Here is a 16,782-nt window from a genome sequence, read left to right as displayed (position 1 = left end):
TTTTTCGAACAATTGTTACCATTTTATACGTCTGGACGATGAGAACGAAAAAGAAACGACTTAAATGGTCTCATTGCAGCTACATTTTCATTGTTTTTATTAGCAGACAACGATTTGAGATGAAATTGTAATCCTGAAGGGGACGGAAAACATTTGAACCAGAATAACTAAAATTCTGTCTACCCTAACCGTTAAATTTAACTATGTCTCCTTAGCGAACGATTTTCTTAGAATTCAGAATTTTTCGGAAAATACCAACACACAGAATTTTCACTCCGAGGTGAACACAACGTTTTTCATGTTTGCGTTTTGCGAAAGTCCGCATTTCTGTCCATTTTGAAGAAAACAAAATAAACAGCACCATTTTAGGTGAGAAAATTGTTATTTTCTCACCGAATATGGCTAACCCGCCATTATAGGGGAGAAAATGATTAATTTCTCACCTAAAATAGCGCCTCTCAGAATGACAGCAATTTTCACAACGCTTCATATTTTCGCATATTTTCACTCTAGTTGCGTACACAATTTTTTCCGACGAAAAATCACTGGAGCGCTTTGATCTTAAAATGAACGACTTTCTCACACTATTGTGTGATAAAAATGCAAAGAAGTCTTGTTTGGCACTTGTATCGAAATGGTGTTTTACGTACACTAAAATCGCTCCTCATTCATATTGGCCGTTAGATTACCTATCTATAATGCGTGAAACAACACCTTTCAACACATATCGGAAATAGGCATTTACTTGACACTCATCGTCTTCTTAAAAAGTTATTCATGATTGCAATGAAAAAAGTTGTGTTTTAGCAACGCAAAACCAGTGTGAATGGAATATTGACTTTTGCTCTTTTATAAAGTAAATAACTTATCTGCTCGCACTTCGTTATATTGGGGAAAACACATACACTTTCCTCGTCATTTATTTCACACCTTTTCCTTTAATGTTTACGGTTCTTTTGAAATGGGAATTTAAAGACTGATTTTAATCAAAAATTGTATTGTTAAGCTCGGTAAAACTCCAAATCGCTAGATGCGAGGGATTTATATTCGGAATTTTAATTCTTTACACAAGCCCCATTCTTCTTGGAATTTTCTATTCCATTTATTCCTATATTTAAGAATTGGTTACGATACTCAAAAAGATGGCTAACACTAACACCCAAACATGATGTCGTAATGTTGCTGTACATGTTTCAATTACTTAGCATTTTGTAGTGTTAGCAACCTAACGAACACGAATTCAAATTTGGTTGTCACTGTCTGCGTAATCAACTTAGGGGACAGGTCCCGTTGATTAAAAAATATTTATTGGAATTGAGCTGTAGAAACATGAAGAACTTGTAGAGGGTAAACAGTGGCTGTTTCTTTTCCTTTTCTTTTTGCTACCGCTGACGTCGGTGAAATTTAGATAGGAACTTGTCTCAGCTAATTTTCAGCTCCAGTCGAGTCATACGAACAAATATATACGGCTCTACCACTACCACGCCCGTATAAACAAATCTAAGCAGTTTTATTTTCATTAGTGCACCAGCTAAAAAACAGCTGAATCAAATTCCTATCTAAATTTCACTGACGTTCACTGTAGAATTTATTGATTTATTCGACTACTACAGTGGAGCGTTTGCAAACAATGGTTTGGTAAAAACGCTTTATTCTGTACCCTCGGGAATTGACTCATCACTTCAATGATATGACCGTTAAAACTGAATGCACGCTTGCTTAGGGAGTAAACTAAATTACGTAATTGTTTGGAACTATTTATGGTGCTCTGTGTGAGTGATTGCAGCCTTCGCATTCTCACTTGGCAAAATAAAAAGGAAAGCTTCTACCATTTTACTCGGCTTTTCGCCAAGTCTCGATAAATTTGCCCAATAGTGTAGGTTCAGGTCTACTGTAGGTCTATAAGGTTTTTATTTAGGTTTTTGTTAAGAATGCAAGATATCATTTTTTTTACGTTTTGGGGCCACAATTGCAATGAAATTCATTGTATAATATATAAAATCTTGAAATTACGATTTCTTTTTCGCAACTACATTGAACAGAAGGGCCTGTCTCGGTCCGAATTAATGTAAATTTGAATTTAATTTGTGGTTATTAAGATAATAAAATTTTGTATGGGAAACGTCACGTTGTTTTACCCCCCAAAGCCAAGCTATTTAATAAGTATAATAACAATGTTATGACTGACTGAAATTGTATATATGAACCTGTAGTATAAAAATACGAAATTAATCAATATTCTCTATAAAAGGAAATGACTTTACATCAGCCATAACTTGAACCCATACATATTATAATGTTTATGCATGTATGTAACAAAAAACGGATCTATGGATGGATATATGTATACAACTAAGTAAATAAACGCGGCATTTATTATTCTAAGCATGGCTTTATTCAGCTGCCCATTATTTTAAGGTAGGAAGTTGATGCTTTGTAATAATTTTCGTTTTGTGTATTTTACTATTTAACTTAACGGGTTAAGTGAGAATGAGAACGTTACAACTGATTCAAGTATTTTCTAATTGCATTACAACTAAGGATCACACGTGCGAAGGGTGACTTTAATCTTTCCGTTTGTTTCGTTATGATGATTACAACAGGAAATCCATTTGTTTGCTTAGAAAGTGTAATTTCCAAGTGCATAGAAATTAGAATTATTGCCTAAGACGGAAGCAATAGAAAGCAGAAAAAGCAGACATATGTTCTGTAAGAATTCATAATACCTTTTGTAGTTGTTTAGCGTTATTTGTGCAACAATTTGCATTGTCCACCTGACATGGATACGGGTGATATTCCATGAATCAAATGACGACGCAGTTTTTTTTAAATGGAGAATGACTGATTTTCTGAACACGAGAGTGTTGCAAAGTGCAATTTGAAGAAACTTGGCTTACAAATTTGGCAAAAACTTTAAATTTACTAATGTCTAATGTTATTATCAATTTCAAGATGAAGCACGAGCGGCAATTGACCTATATAGTGTGATTAAAATCTTCAATTATGATTCATTATTGTGGAGTGCATTATTTATCGCAAGACTCCCTCTCCATGTCAACAAAAACAATTAATTGCAAATAATGAAATTTTATGGAATTCTATTTTAATGCAAATTAAAATTTCGATTAAATATGGCAAAACACGACGCCAGGGTAAATGACAGAATATGAAAGTAGTCAGATGCATTGTATAAATAAGCGAATATCTTTCCGCAAATTAGAGTGCTTTTAACTAAACTGACAGAGAATTTAATTCTGAGTTTTTTTTAAAAATGTATCGTTGGTTGTCTAAAGAAATAAATTAAAAGTAGAAAACTGGAAGTTTTTCGATTTACAGTGCTATTTTCATCACACGGAAATTCTTATAAAAAGATTGATTTTACAGGATGTTTCGGGATAATCAATCATAGCTTTATATATCGTATATCCCGTGTTGGGAGTAGAAGAAAAACGCAATTTTCAAATGACGATGCACTGCTAAGGGAATAATTTTCTTATACGAAAATGACCGTGCGTCAAATTAAAAATGATTTGAAAAATGTTTCTAAAGTCTAAACTAATAAATAAGTTTCGAAATATGATTTTGAGTCATTTACATCACATGCTCGAAAAGGGTTTGTATGTTAAACGTCCTCACAGCCGTAACATAGCAAATTCAAATTCCACATTAAGATTAAACTATTAAGTGCCCATTCCACTTAAAAAAAGTACTCCGTGAGAGAGCCGTTAGAGCGCCGTGAGAGAGCAAGCTGTCAAATAAACAAAGAAAAATTGAAAAAATTCAATTTTGTCTCTCACACGGAGTACTTCTTTTGGTAAGAGGAAACTAAGCATTAGAACTATTGACAATAGCAGAGATTTCTAAACAGTTGGTTCTCTTAATAATAGCGTCCGCCCGATCGGTACTTTCAACCTCTTCTGCGCCTTTTCAATATTGCTTAGATATATACTGGACGATACCAGCTATATTTGCCTTTTCTCTTCCAAATCGTTTTCTAACGTGCACCTTAAGTTCTATCTATTTAAAGTTGTTCCGCATACTGTTCTACTTATACTGTTCATGGCAACTGATATGTGCTGAAGAAATGTAAAGTGTTTCAAGTAATCCGTGCCTTAAAAATTTCCGCATTGCATTACGAAACCTTAGGATTCTCTTTAGTATGTGGACAGCAAACAAATAATTATTTTTCTTTATAGGGGACATCCATAAATCACGTCAGAAGTTCAGGGGAACAGAAGAACCAAGAAACTGCTGACGTTTCTATTGTTCCAGGGGGGAAAGGGGTATGAAAATTCAAGAAAACTGCTGACGTGATTTGTGGATGTCCCCATACGTGAGAGTGTATTGGTGAGCTATGATATGAATCGGTCGGTAGGGAAAGTGAACGGTCGAGAAGGATAGTAACGGTTGGGAAGGAACGCACCAGAAAAATATCTTTCAAATACTATTCGTACCACGGACTAAACTAAGGTCCTAGGTACGAAATGTACTATTTTAGCATATTCGATTCCAGAACTCGCTGGGCTCGTTCTGGAAACCTCTCACACGCTAAAAAGGACTTTTATTCCTAGGTACAAAATGTATTATTCTTAAAAATAGGCTTTTTTCTAAACACTATTTGTGATCTTTGACATAACTGACTACAATTCTGGCTTGCCCCAGCTATTGAGTTTTTAGGCGACATACAGTAGTGACGTAGAAAGGGCGTAGAAAATGACGCTGACAACGCTGTATACGTATGTATAGTATAGTGGTAGAGGTATTATGTAAACGAGTGTGAGGCCGGATGAGAAATACACAAAAAATATGTGTGCGTCATTCGTCGATCCGTTATGCAATTATAATTAATGACCAATATTTAATTTACCACATTGGAAAATTGGTATGATTCCTGCATTGAAATTGTAATACTTACCTGTGCAGATCGACAACGTTTATGAATAGAAATTATTTTTTGACTTACCTGTAAATAAAATTAGAGAAAATTAAATTAGTGAAACTAAATTAAAATTGATTTTTTGTTTGTATAGCAAGAAGAATTCAATTGTAAATTTATATTTAAATGACCGTAACACCGAAATCCTTTTAATTCTTTTTCCCAGTTTTTGTTTTTATTCTATAAAGCCGTATACAACAAAAAGCTTATAGAAAATTCATATCAATTATAATAGGTTTTACGGTTTTACTCAAACTTACTATGGAATAATAACAACCAGTGACCATTAGCTACGGCAACAACAAAATTAAAAAAAAAAACAATTCGTCGATAATGGTCAATTGCTTTTATTGCCATACCCGAACCATACCAAAAGATAATTTAACACCTCATCACTTAACAATTTTATTTTTAGTCGTCAGCAATTAACCCGTATGTAACATGGATTCGGATCAATTAATTTATTATTTATGAGAAACAGCTACATATGTTTATGTTGGCGTTGAGGAATAAGCAAATTCGGTATAACCTATATATATTATGTGTAACACATAAATACTTATATCGTATAAATGATGACCGAAATCAATAAGGGGGTGGTAAACTTTTGTTGTATTTATACATGCCACAAGAAGCACCTTTGACTATTATAATTAATTTCCTGAAAGCATAACATATGCTGGCTATATGCCATACTTTTATTATATTTCTACATTATAGGATCAATCGTTGTCAGTTTCTTTTCACGATATTATTATGGCACAATTGTATTTTCATAATAATGTCTTTGGATCAACGTTGTTCGAATGTTTTCATGGTGGTGTTACTTCGAACACACCAGACACTCAAAAATGTAAAGAAAATTTAGAACCCTCTCTATTAGAAAAATAGATTACATCGTCGTTTGTACATTTTTAACGCGACGAGTTGGAATTGAGTATTCTGCACGGGATTGTAGTCAAAACAAAAGCGTCCAGACATTTACTCATCCTATATTACTCGTGAATCCATGCGGAAATGAAAATTACCGAGTATGTCATAAGGTAATGAATCGTTTCCGTGGGGTGCTCAGGGTAGATACATTTTTATGCATTGATCTACTTACATTTACTACGCTCGGGACGCGGGACTAAAATATGATTGAAATAGACGGGGCCGTACATAAATGACGTCATGCTATTTCATTGAATTTTTGCCTTACGCAAATTAGTTAGAACCGCCAATTTTTCATGTACCACTTATGGCTTGACATCATTTTTGTATTACTTCAGATATAGTAATTGGTGTGATGACAATGGGCTGGAACTGAACATTGGAAAATGCAAGGTGATGACTTGCACACGCAAAAGGAATCCCATCGAAGCAAATTACACAATCAAAGGAACAGAGATAGAAAGAGTCAAGCAAATGTCGGACCTGGGCGTCATGATGGATCCAAAAATGACTTTTGCGATGTACAGAGAGCTGATTAGGAAAAAGCCGACAACAACCTCGGATTCGTGAAACGGGAGTGCTACAAGCAGTGCACTGAACACGGACAATGCCAAACTGTTGTATGGAACGCTAGTGAGGTCACACTTACACGGAAAATCCTGATATGCGTGTGAGAGCTATAAGTGGACTTAGCACCCCCATTTTTTGGCATATAGCTGTGTAATGTATATTGCGAAGACTACAGTTAAAATAGCTGTGTAATTTATATTATAGCTGTGAGCCACATTCAAATCTATCACGAGAATTTTTTTTTCCCAAACTTCCATGAATTTTGCGGTCACCCATCTAAGTACTAACCGCGCCGATCGATGCTTAACCTGAGAATCCGATGGTGTGCTGATGTGCTAACTTTGCTTGTGCTTTAACACGTTCTTATTTCGAAGCGTTGCTACGGCAATATAAATCCTGCAGCTATATTATGCGACACACAGCCTAATTCAAGTGTGTAGTTTTTATATTTCACTTTTGTGAGTTGTCACTACAAGGATTCTTCTAGGTTCTGAAAGAAAGTGAATTTAAACCGCGCGAAGAATCACGAATTCAATTATTTTCTGTGAAATGACGAGTTTGGTTTTTACGATTTGGCTAATTAACTAATTTGTTTCTAATGCATTGAAACTTCTAATATTCTCATTCGTCTGTGTCTGTGGATTCTGACTATATTAAAAAGGTATTACTGTAATCTGATCATCAAGCTTCATTACAATCAGCCAAGATATTTTAGAACACCCTGTTTTGACCCTGTTTTGGAATAAATATCGTGCAATGCCCAGGTCCTCTGTCTATGTATGCCATAAACCAGACAAAATTAAATTTCGTTTCGCCTCCATTGCGTTTGATGTAAGTGACCAATTTTTCCAGAATTGCAGATTATTTCCAGATTCTGGACAGTATCGACTGATATTTTAGACCATTTTTGACATGGGTGACCAAATTTAGAAACAAATATCGTGCAATGCCGAGGTCCTCTGTCTATGAGGACTATAAACCAGGCAAAATTCATTTTCCCTTCGCTTCCATTGCATTTGATGTACGGTATCACTGTCTCCAAGATTCACAGAATTCTGCAGAGTCTTCGAAACATGTTTCGGATCGGAGTGTTTCGATTTGTATGACTTGGTACAATTTTATTTGGTTATTTTTGGAACCTTCTACTGTATACTTTGTATTTGGTTGTTGTAGAACTCTGAGAGTATCTCACATTCACATTGTGATCAGCCACGAAACTGGAGACATAGAATTTTCACAGTTAAAAAAATCGATTCTTCATGTTTTAGCCAAAAATCCAAAGGTGTTTCTTCGTACGGTTAATAAGTTACTGTTACACAAAAAATTTAAGAGGATGCTGACCTATTTTTCTATGCAATAGTAAAGTTGTACGACTCAATTGTCTACACTAAAATCTTATCAAGCGATTTTAAATAGAATTTTTTTTTTAAAGATGTAAATAAAAAATGTAGTTTTGTTTCTGATTTCCCGCATCTCCCGGCCTTCCACATCCAACAATTACTTAGATATCAAACAAATTAATTTTAAGCCTCAGCTTGGCATGTATATGTTCTTGTTACAGTTCGCTCTACAACTTTTCGTACTCGGTAAGCCGACAATTTATTATTATACTGCAATGTGAATAAAATCTCGAATCATTTTCTACACAGCGTTCCTCGCGCTATATACTGTAAAATACAATACAAACGCACGAAATAATTCTCCATTATATACTCACATTGCTCACATACTCTCTGCAGTATTTTACCAATTAACATTTTTGAGGATTCGCTTTACAACATTAAGTGAATTTCCTTAAAATTTTAAAGATTTTATGCCCGTACGTTGTTGCCCTCAGTAAATTACAGAAATTTATCAATTATAAGGCTCTGCCCCGCTCTAGTAATTAATATACTTCTTTTGAAGTTCTCAAAATTGGGCACACCTGTAAATGCGAAACTAAATTTGAAAACGTTTCTTTCTGGCAAGTATATGTCTTGGAGACAAATACTAAGAGCGGCAAAACTATTCAGTTAAATAAATTCCATAAATTCCGCTAGAGAAATGACTTGACGGAGGTTATGCATTAATGTCCATCAGTAATTGAGTTACTGACTATATATCACGTTATTTATACGAAGACATACCCGTAACGGTTGGATTAATGAACAGACGAGTATACTTTACGTTGCTCCCAATTTTTTATGAAAAATTGTTGGAAAATTATATCTAATAAAGGAAAATCTTGCATATGCTCACTCATTATACTTTGATTTGTCTCCGGCGTACACTTCTTTTTCTCTTTCATCTTATAAATGATGTAAAATGTAAGAAACATAGATCTATTCGCCAGAGACTTCAAGGTATTCATTTAATGTGTTGGTACAGAAAATTTATAAAATGAAAACTTTCATGAATTTACAAGTAAGTGAAAAAGAAACCCCTTTTTTTCAGTGAACATTAAACAAATTCATTCGAAAAATATACATACAACATTTTCATTGCATTGAACGATGAACGTATCATGTTTTTTATACAAAAATACCTTTGCAAGAAATTAATGCAGTAATAACTGATGATGGGAGATGTTATATGCTCAAGGAATAACAAATTAATTTCCATTTGATGCTTTACTCATCTCATATCTCTTTTAGTGCTCCTGATATATATGCGATTATTTATAAATGAACCTTTTCCATGTAGACGAACAGGGCATATAAATGAGGCTCAAGTTACGTTCAATTATTAGCGATTCTTCAATCAATAACGGTAAGACATAGGCGTCGTGTTACGCTCAAAAGTGGAAAATTTCACAATTTGTATAGATTCTTGGAACGTAATCTTTACTGCAGTACAATCGGGGTTACGTTAATATGAAATTAATATGAAACAAGCAAAGTCTTTTTTGATTATAGCCCAACCTCAACATAGAAAATGTGATATCGAAATAGACTTTGCATGAGTTGTGCTTTCTTGTTGTGAGTTACAATACATAGAGATTTTACTTTGGACGTTTAGCACAGTTTTAGCTGTAGTACGCTATTGTTTTAGTGTCAAGTTAGTACATTTCATCCATGGGACAACAATAGATTACTAACACACTTGCGTTACTGTTATAACGCAGTAAAACACAGTGATGAAGTGTACTAACTTGAGACTAAATGTCCGAAATAAAACACTCTATGCAAGAGTACACGCATACATGTATGAAAATGTGGTGGCTTTTTGACGACTAGGAGCTGTGGTATGTTTTTAAAAATTTTTGTCTAACTGACGGAATGACATTACCAACGGACAATTACATGTAACATAAAGAGAACTGATTCACTCAGATGTCATTATTTTGGACAACAACATGATGAAACGACTTATTTGTGTTGCGGTTGAGTTTCGAACCCACAACTAGCAATTCAAGAATTCAATATGAAGTCTCGACTTATACATTGAGGCGTAGTACTATGTTGTAAGGCTTGGTGAAGGTGAAGCGGCTGATGCTCAGAAGCAGAGGTCGATTTCACTGTTCAATGTACCTAAGTGATATAGTCGGAAATTTATTTTCTGTTTGGAAATCAAACTTCGGATGCCTTTGCTGTGAAAGATAGATTATGTATTTTCGGAAAGAAATGTGAAAAGTTTTTTTGCTCAGTGAACAAATACCTAACATGCCACAATTCTTTTTAGGATCGAGCTAATATGTACGATTTTCAGAAGCAGAGGTTTTGCTGTTTTGCAATGTAGATAGGCAGTAACAGATGATTTTCAATACTGTCAATTTTATATGGATAAGGTGACCTCCCCAAAGTTTACAGCCTTGCTTAAAGTTGAATTCACAGTCATCCGTTTTGTCACCGTCTTCGCTCCGTTTTGTCTCCGTGTATATGACAGCTGAACTAGGTAGACCTATTGTTTGAACTGTCACGTACACGGAGGCAAAACGGAATGAAAACGAATGAATCTGAGGCCACCTTAAGTAGGGTTTTAACTCAACAAAAGTACTCCGTAAGTTAGCCGTGAGAGAGCGAGCTGTCAAGTAAACAAAGCAAAAATTGAAAAAAATCAATTTTGTCTCTCACACGGATTACTTTTTTGGTAAGTGGGAAACAAGTCTTAAGATTTCTGCCAAAATGGCCTGAATTAATTTCGGCGTGAGTGACCTTTTGATGAAGAAGAAAACAGTTAAACAAATAGAAATTTCAAATTACAATTTATCACCAAGCTTTGATAACGATATGTTACAAGAACCACAAGAACTACACTGTTAAGGAAAATCAGTTGATTGATTTAAAATTTATTGTTCAATCGTTGAAAAATTCATGAAAGGAAACTACTAACTTTTCTGTGTAAAATTTTATTGATGTGTCAAGCATTTGGAAATTCAAATTCGTTGAATACATTGTGAACAATCCACTTCCGGTGTCGGCGCCTATGCTATTAATTGGTTTTTACATTAAATGAAAGAGAATTCAATCGATTTTAATGATTTGCATTGTCGTTTTTACTATACGTGGGTAATTTCGTTCGGTTGAATATATTTTCAGTTTATTGAGCATGTTACTCATATAATAAAACATGAATTCATTGTGATGTATCGACAGCGGTATACATTATAAATACAGCGTACAAGTGATATGCATATTAACTTGGAAACACAATACGGGCCGTCGAAGGGGTCAAAGTATCGTTCTACTAGGCTGGGATATATTACCGACTGATCTACTTTGAAATAGCTACAAGTAGTCAACTAATACAATATAATTCGATATGCATCCGATTAATGTTTCACTGTCAGATTCACATACGTGGGATCTTTGAATAGAAACATTTTGTTGCTCTTCGTAAGAAAATATTTTCTTTTGTAAAAAAAAGTTAACAAAAATATTTTCTCAAAAATATTGCTTCATGATTCGTAATGAAAACGAATGAAACGTTTTTTCTATTCCAGAATGCATAAATTTGTATACGTAATTCGAAGCAATAGTATATTATGTCACTAGGACCATAAAGGTGTATTTTTGACCCAGGTGGTGAAGACGTCCTCTGTTTTTGGTATGAGTAACATATACTATTTTAGATTCAGGCGCCTGAATATAAAATAAATTTTTGTACCTTCCTCATTCGTTAAAAAACATACTTTGATATCGAACTGTCAACTTTTCAAATGTCATTCGATACTGAAACAAAAGTATTTTCAGCACCAGAACTGACTTCATTTATGCAGTGAGTCAAATATTCTTGAAAGTGCACGATTTATTTGTTTAAATCATAGAGATTTTGCCTATATTTTGTCTATATGTGATAATGTCATGGCGCGGCGTGTTGTGTCAGTTTGATATTTTTTTTTATTTGCCTTTATGCCTTCATGATGGTTTTAACCTAACATCAGATCAGATAAAATTGTGTTTATTACGTTTTGAAATGGGTGTTTTGCGCACACCACATGTTATCAAATCTAGTGCTCAAAGCAGATCCATTTCATAACTTAACATGAAAATAACGGAAATTATCTGTAACGGAAATACGACCAAATTCGCTATAATAGCAGAATCAAGCAAAATGTCACCTTTTTCGCACGGCTTACAACCTTCTTACACGTCAATACATCACTGTCTTGCTGCGACATTTTTTGTTGAGGCGCGTGGGAAGGTTGTATATGCAACACATGGAAACGAGACATTTCCCAGCAATACAGTACCGTATCTTGTTCGCTTGCGGCCAAAAAATGCGAAAAACTGGTTTTGAGAGAGAGGCAAGCCAACAGCATACGTATTTATGCGAGCAATAAGTTGCGAGGTGGATTTCAATTTGTCAAAAGTACTTCATAAACCACCCAAAACATACAAGAAAGAGTTCACTTTTCACAACGAAATTGTATATTGTAGATCACCAAATTCAGATTTTCATGCTTCGGGCCAAAAATGAGGGCAATTTTTGATTTTTTCTTGAGTTTTCTGCCCTTTGCATGAAAACTCACATGTGCACCTGCTTTGGACGATTGATTTTAGGCACTTTCGCTTGTAAGCCTCACTCCGTTCGGCCTACAATCCGCGAAATTGCCAAAAATCAGTCGTGCAAATCAGGTACACAAATGACTATTTCACACTGTCAAATTTCCGCTGTTTCGTCATTGTATTTTCTGTAGATACAACAGCTGAAATTTTTCCGTGTTTAAAATGCAAATTCGGTAATTGTAGTTATTTATTTATATCATACCCAGTAACAAATACTTTTTAGTCAATACATGTGTAACTCTGTAATTGCCTCAGACATTCTTTGATTGGTTTGTTTCGTTTCTACTCTCTGCACTTATCAGGCAAGTGCATGGTTTCCTGTTCAAGAAAATGCAGGAACATTTCTAAAATGTAGGCTATAATGTTTGGGAGGCTTTAGTGACTTCTTTCTTTGTCTGTATAAACACACATTTTGGAAAAAAAAAGTCGTCAATTCCCTACCGAAATAGGTAAGCTTTGAATAATAAAAGTAAATTACCGCAGTTGCATTTTTTATTTCAACCATGTTGTATAACAGACTGTCATTTCTTCTGCTTTAAAGTAGTACGCTGCCGTTTCGCTTGGAATTTTTTATTGCGACGAATGGGAAGTTTATGCTTCGAGCCGAAGGTGAGGAATGCATCCCACACGTCGAAACGAATAATTTTCCAGCGAGACAGTACGGTATTTTGTTGTCTTGCGGCCAGAAAATGCGAAAAACTGGCTTTTGTTTACACAGTAATGAGTCGTTTTCTGGCCGGAAGACAACATAATAGTACATTTCGTACCTAGGACTTAAAGTCGTTTTTAGCGTGTGGGAAGTTTCCAGACAGAGCCGAAGGCGAGGTCTGGAATCGAATACGCTAAAAAAGACTTTTAGTCCGTAGTACGAATAGTATTTTTCATATTAGACGGGTCATAGGTATGAACAATTTTTTGTGCCTTACGATCATAATTCGACGCTTTTCGTCACTGCACACTGTTGTGGTTTCGTCTCATTTTGATCCTTAAAGCACAAAAAACGTAGTTCGTTACTTGTGACTACAAACTTTTCTTTTGTTTTACTGACAGATAACAAGAGAAATATCAATATTTGGATGAAGTGTCTTTCGCTTGGGACTGTAAAGCTAAAGCTACTGGTAGCTACTGTAAGTTTGGTAAATAAAAATTGTTAAGAAAACATTACACCTAAGAACGTTATGTAGCGCTTAATATGTGATATTGATTTGGATTGTTTGCATTTACAACAATATATATCGGGGCTCCGTGTAAATATTTGAAGTATGTCAGCCTAAAAATTTGGTCTTATTACATTTTCCATCGACTTCCTATTCCATTTTGTTAATAGGAACGTAAATATCCTTTTTTTTTAATTCTTATCTACTTAATGAGTTTTTTTAGTGTTGAAAAATGTAGTGCAGCCAAATTGAAGCCAGTTTTAATAAAATCAAGAGAAATTTACCGTGTACGATGTATTGCATGAGAGGCACTGACGCAGCGTAAAGTATTACATAGGATAGATATACATAATTCCAAACATATTCTGCATAAAGATACATAATAGAGAACAATGGGTGGTAGAACATATACATATAGTGAACATTAAATTCGTATATATAGAGCATACTATTACTGCACACTGTTTTATATACGTAAACTTTCAACGTACAGATACAAATATCTTATTAAGAATAACACTGATACAGAAAACTTTAATGCACTGTTTATGGCCGTGTTAGTCGATTTAAACAAGGCCAGTTGCCTCCATATTTTGGCGATGTGCCATAATGTTTTAACAGGGAGTCAACAATACATGAAAACGTATAATATCCAAATATAGCGGTTCTATTTTCCGAATGAATTGCAGTCAAAATGTGCAGAAGTTAGGTTCTTCTATTTTTTTTTTCATGCATATTCAAAATTGCATGAAAAATATGTTCGTAGTTTTTGTAAAATATCAGAAATCGATGGAAGGACTCTTCCACAGATGATGTGAATTTTTATCCAAATGACATTCTAAAAACTGCTTGTTGGACATTGATTTCATTCGATTTCATTCAACATTGTATTTTTGCCTAGTCTCATGTTGATGCCGAGCCCAGTAAATTTTACGTATTGTCACGTATTTATAGCATCAATGAAACTTTTGGATATAAAAGCAATCTATAACCGAAAACAAAAAAGGTAAATGGAAGCATTCCACACACACACACACACAACAATGCAGTACCCTTATTAATGATCAAAGGAAAATGATATACTCATGCCATTCTGATAACAAAGTATTTCTGTCGAATGATGATGATGAAGTAATTGGTTCTTCAGTCGTCTAAGATTCTTTCATCGCGTGTTATGTTGCAACCACAAACATTATAGTTTTTCTCTTTATTTTTAAGATTTTAAACGATATTTGCAACAACATGTCGGTTCTACGGATGTAGAAGAAAAATTGCATTCCAACATAAAACATATTGTTTACCAGTTTTTGCTATTTTTTGGTGAAAGATACTTTTTGCTTTACGGAAAAAGTTTTCACTGTGGGTCAGAGAATTTCTTGGAAAATTATTTTCCTATATTTTGCCGAATTTTCCTACGTTTTTCCAAATTTTCCCTTTTTTATAGAGAAATTAGAGAAATAAAGGAAAATTGAAGAAAATACAGAAAAATGTTGTCGAAAAGTACAAGTACAAGAGTAGTCCCAGCGTGAGTTGTGTCGATGAATTTCCTACAATTACTACACAGAGAAACGTATGGTACACAAAAAAAATGTTCAAACGTTTGCAGTTTTCTGATACTCCCCAATTAGTAACGACCTCGCCGTCCGTATTTGTGTAGGTTCTTCACAACGGTTATTTAAATACGGATTTTTTTAAAATGATCAATCAAGACATGTAGTGCGATATAACTTTACGGTGGAAAACGAATTACAGCAGCGCAAAATAAGTTTCTCTTTGACTCTCTTCCTTAATTTTTTTTTTTTATTTTAATTGACCGAACACACATTCAAAATTGATTTGCAAACAGAGTTTGCTGAAATTATTATATATCGCATGTGTATTCGGCGTTCGGTTCTTGTCAATAGAAAAAAGCTTTCAAATAAATTTCAAAATTATTTATATCTTACGGTTCACTAAATCCATCCGGTGTTTTTTCTGTTTTTTGATTTTCCAGTTTTTCCCGATCTAATGCCGCCTGCTTCAGTCTGTATTAGTTTTGTATCAATTAGTTTTGCATCGTCAATCAGATGAAATGTACGAGGTGTATGAAATGTACGAGGTGTATGAAATGTACGAGGTGTATGAAATGTACGAGGTGTATGAAATGTACGAGGTGTATGTTATGTACGGAATTTATCAGTGTATCGGAGATGAACGGAATGATTATTGTATGTTTTCATCACAGATTTATTTGAAATGATTCTGTTTAGAATGTACTTTAAAGCGATATGTACAAAAATTTACACGACAAATTCTAAACTTTAATTAGACTGTTCGTATAGTATTTAAAAGGTTAAGAGTGACGATTTTTGTTTGGCTTGTGTGAAACTGTCACGAGATATAAAAAAAAATAATCTGTGAAACATTTCTTACGCAAACAGCTGCGTAAATTTGTAAATTTAAACGACCCAATTTTAACAATGACACCACCGCTATTTTTATATGGATTGGATCAAATTTCGAGTAGTCGAAACATCTCCAACTAAGGATTTCCTTATAATCGGCTCTGGTCTGGGTCCAAGCGCAAGAATACTTAAATGCAGCAACGGAACATTAGCGTATTATAAGAAAAATGAAATTTCATTCATTAGGCTCCGTTTTGAAATGGCTGACGATGTTAATAGATTTTTGTAGTTTCAATCAAAAAACATCTTAACCATATTCACAACGGAGCTATATACACACACGGAATTTTGAAGAGCGACAAATTATCTGTTTCTGTGTTTTACTTGAGTTTTTGATTTCTCCATATAAAAATACATGCAAAATTCACAAAAAACCAGTAGGCCACGATAACAGAAAATGTGTCAGTTTTCAATATTCCGTGAAATTTCATTTTTCTAATAATTCGCTAACATGTCACATACCGTTTCTGCATTTAACTATTTAAATAATCGTTACTATTAACCGCAAATAATTTCGAATTAAAGTAAATAAGAATGAACTACACTAATTCTTTGTATCAATTTGACCATTAAAAAATCATCTGTGCAGCCTACAAAATTTTTAAAGAGAAATTGGTTATACGGTTTTGACATGGCGTTTTTTCTGCTTGATAAACGACAAAATAAAATGTTACACGACCCGCGGACAAGCAACAAAAGTTAAAATCACACAAAAAATGAAAAAAAAAAACGGTAACAACGACAGTGTCAACGAA

The 16,782-nt window shown here is 34.2% G+C and overlaps 1 protein-coding gene across 4 annotated transcripts in view; it reads right to left on the bottom strand.

Moving 5' to 3' along the window:
• LOC119068032 (potassium voltage-gated channel protein Shaker) overlaps positions 1-16,782 on the bottom strand; it is a 95,165-nt gene that overhangs the window by 51,582 nt on the left and 26,801 nt on the right. The gene's annotated exons all lie outside the window — the stretch shown is intronic.

Source organism: Bradysia coprophila (assembly GCF_014529535.1).
Source record: "Bradysia coprophila strain Holo2 chromosome X unlocalized genomic scaffold, BU_Bcop_v1 contig_173, whole genome shotgun sequence".
Taxonomy (NCBI): domain Eukaryota; kingdom Metazoa; phylum Arthropoda; class Insecta; order Diptera; family Sciaridae; genus Bradysia; species Bradysia coprophila.
The sequence above is the reverse complement of the archived record's forward strand: the minus strand, read 5'-3'. Positions and strand labels throughout refer to the sequence as shown.